Raw genomic sequence first — 3,284 nt, forward strand, 5'->3', positions numbered from 1 at the left:
AAATAGTCTCCCCGGATGGATTAAAAAAAGTCTTTGACACATCCAAAATCCTTGTAACTCCTTTACCATGCTATATTCATTCTACGCCTATTTCATAAAAAAAGCTACAACGACCATAACTATACTACAACAATAGCAACAACCGCTGCACAAGACATGACTGTCATCAAGAACAATCCAGACCACTTCAGTTCGACCCTCCGGGTCCACAATATTGTCTAGACGCTATGGCCTCTCCAATTGGATTGACGTTTAGCCTTTTCAACGAGACAATTGAAATAACTTTAAAAAAAAAAAAAAAAAAAAAAAAAAAAGGTGAAAGGCTGACGACAAATATAAAACATAATGCGTAAAATTTGTAGTTTGAGGGATATAAGTGGAAATAATGAAATTAAAATATTGTAATGTAGAAAATGTACAAAATAGTAGTTTGAAATGCAAAAAAAAAAAACATTAGCCTTTACGATTATTTTATAAGAAGAAACCAAAGTACACGAGTATATAACAATCAATGTAAGAAATTGAAATAGTTGTCCACATAGATTACAGAGAGAGAGAGAGAGAGAGAGAGAGAGAGAGAGAGAGAGAGAGAGAGAGAGAGAGAGAGAGAGAGAGGCGTTGGGGGGGAAGCGGGGTCTTCGAAGATATGAAGATTATTAAGGTGAAGTAAAGACCCGGAAAGACAAGAGGTGGAAAGTGCGATGATATGGGGAGGGGATGATGTTTGGTGTCAAAACAAGAGAAGGGGAAGAAAGAGGAGAGGGTACGTTGTGAAGAGAGGGGAAGAGGAGAGAATACATGGACAGAGGGCATTGAGTTTACTGCACTGAAATTACTAAAATTAATAATATCACTGATATTATTAAACATATATAAATCATACTAAATATATAAATTATCCAATTTTTTCAAGAAGTATTGTTGATTCTCTCTCTCTCTCTCTCTCTCTCTCTCTCTCTCTCTCTCTCTCTCTCTCTCTCTCTCTCTCTCTGTTACAATAATTGTCATGTACTCGTATTTTTTGTTATCTTAGCTTCATGAAAGAATTGTAAAGGCTAATGGCAAAGGATAAGGGAAAAGAAAGACATGTAATATGGAAAGGGAATGCACAGCAAAAGAGAGAGAGAGAGAGAGAGAGAGAGAGAGAGAGAGAGAGAGATGAGAGAGAGAGAGAGAGAGAGAGAGAGAGAGAGAGAGAGCCTTACCTTATGCCTTATTGCCTTATATTTTGTTTTGGGTTCCCCAGGTCCCTCAGTGTGAGGCACCTCGTATATCCACCAGAGAGTTGCTAATGCATCTTCCGGTGTATTTTGCATCTTCCAGTCTTGGATGGTCTGGGATGCATCTTAGGTATTTATCGAGCTTATTCTTAAACACATCTACGCTCACTCCTGATATGTTTCTTAGATGAGCTGGCAGCACATTAAATAGTCGCTGCATTATCGATGCTGGTGCGTAGTGGATTAATGTCCTGTGCGCCTTTCTTAGTTTACCTGATATATTTTTTGGCACTATTAATCTACCTCGGCTTGCTCTTTCTGGTATTTTTAGCTCCATGATGTTTTCAGTAATTCCTTCTATTTGCTTCCATGCTTGTATTATCATGTAGCGTTCTCTTCTCCTTTCTAGACTGTATAGTTTTAAAAATTTCAGTCTTTCCCAGTAGTCAAGGTCCTTAACTTCTTCTATTCTAGCAGTATAGGACCTTTGTACACTCTCTATTTGCGCAATATCCTTTTAGTAGTGTGGGTACCATATCACATTGCAGTACTCGAGTGTACTACGTACATAAGTTTTGTAAAGCATAATCATATGTTCAGCTTTCCTTGTTTTAAAGTGTCTGAATAACATTCCCATTTTTGCTTTACATTTAGCCAACAGTGTTGCTATTTGGTTGTTGCATAACATATTCCTATTTAACATAACACCAAGGTCTTTAATTGCTTCCTTGTTTGTGATTGTCTCATTATTAGGTCCCTTGTATGCATATACCATTCCTTCTCTGTTTCCATAATTTATTGATTCGAATTTATCGGAGTTAAATACCATCCTATTTATCTCCGCCTATTCATATATTTTGTTTAGATCTCTTTGTAGTGAGTTCCTATCTTCATCACAAGTAATTTCTCTACTTATTCTTGTGTCATCGGCGAAACATCTCACTACGGAGTTTTCAACATCACAGTCTATGTCTGAGATCATAATAACAAACAGCAGTGCAGCTAATACCGAGAGAGAGAGAGAGAGAGAGAGAGAGAGAGAGAGAGAGAGAGAGAGAGAGAGAGATTCTTGGAAAGTGACAAGTATTAGAGAAGGAAAGGAAAAGAGGAAGAAGATAAAAGGGATAGAAAGAAAAGAGAGCTGAGGAGATCAAACGTAAGATTAAAGGGGGAGGGGGGAAAGGCGACAAGGAAGGGCACTGAAGGATGCAGTGGAGGGGGAGGGGGGGGGGGGATGGGGAGAGGGAGGGGGAGGAAGATGGTCGAACTCATCTCGTCATGTCACATATAAAAAAAAAAATAGAGTTTAAAGGTCAAGGTTTAGCGACGATGTTTCATCTCATCCTCGAGTTATTTCGAGGTCCCCGGAGGATCAACTCGCCAGATGATGGAGAAGGGCAGAAGACCTTATGAGCGAATATAAGGGATGAGGAGGATAGGAATAAGAAAAGAATTAGAAGAGGGACATGAAAAGAGAAAGGACGAGAGAAATATACAGGCGAATAGAATAGAACAGGATAAGAAGAAAAGAGATGGGCCAAAGTGGTAGCTAGTAGAAGAAATGAAAGGAAAGACCAGTAATTGGATGAAATGAATAACAAACAGGATATAAATGAGTATAAGAGGAAAAAATAATGAAATAGAATACATAAGGGAATAAGAATGAAAAAAAAAAAAAAAAAGTATATATGCGGACGTGAAAAATTAGCATAAGAAAATTCCACGAGATCTTCATAATTCAGCAAAAGGACGATTGAAGTATGAGATGAAAAAATATCATACAGACACCATGAGGAGTTACCTTGAATAAATAGCTAGCAAGAATAAAAATGGAGATAAATGGAAAATACGGAAATGGTAATAAGCAATAGAAGGAAAGTGCTACGAACCATTATAGCAAAATAACAAAAACTAAGTTTCAAATTACTTTGTAAAGGTATTTATAAACGGTGGTAAAGAATAAGGCACTTCCCAGGTTATAATGGAATAAGGATTTAACAATACAATTTAAGAGGATCATAGAACTATTGGATTATTTAAAGTACTGTTGATAGATAAAACAAA

The sequence above is a fragment of the Palaemon carinicauda genome, chromosome 3, assembly GCF_036898095.1.
Source record: "Palaemon carinicauda isolate YSFRI2023 chromosome 3, ASM3689809v2, whole genome shotgun sequence".
In the NCBI taxonomy this organism is placed as follows: domain Eukaryota; kingdom Metazoa; phylum Arthropoda; class Malacostraca; order Decapoda; family Palaemonidae; genus Palaemon; species Palaemon carinicauda.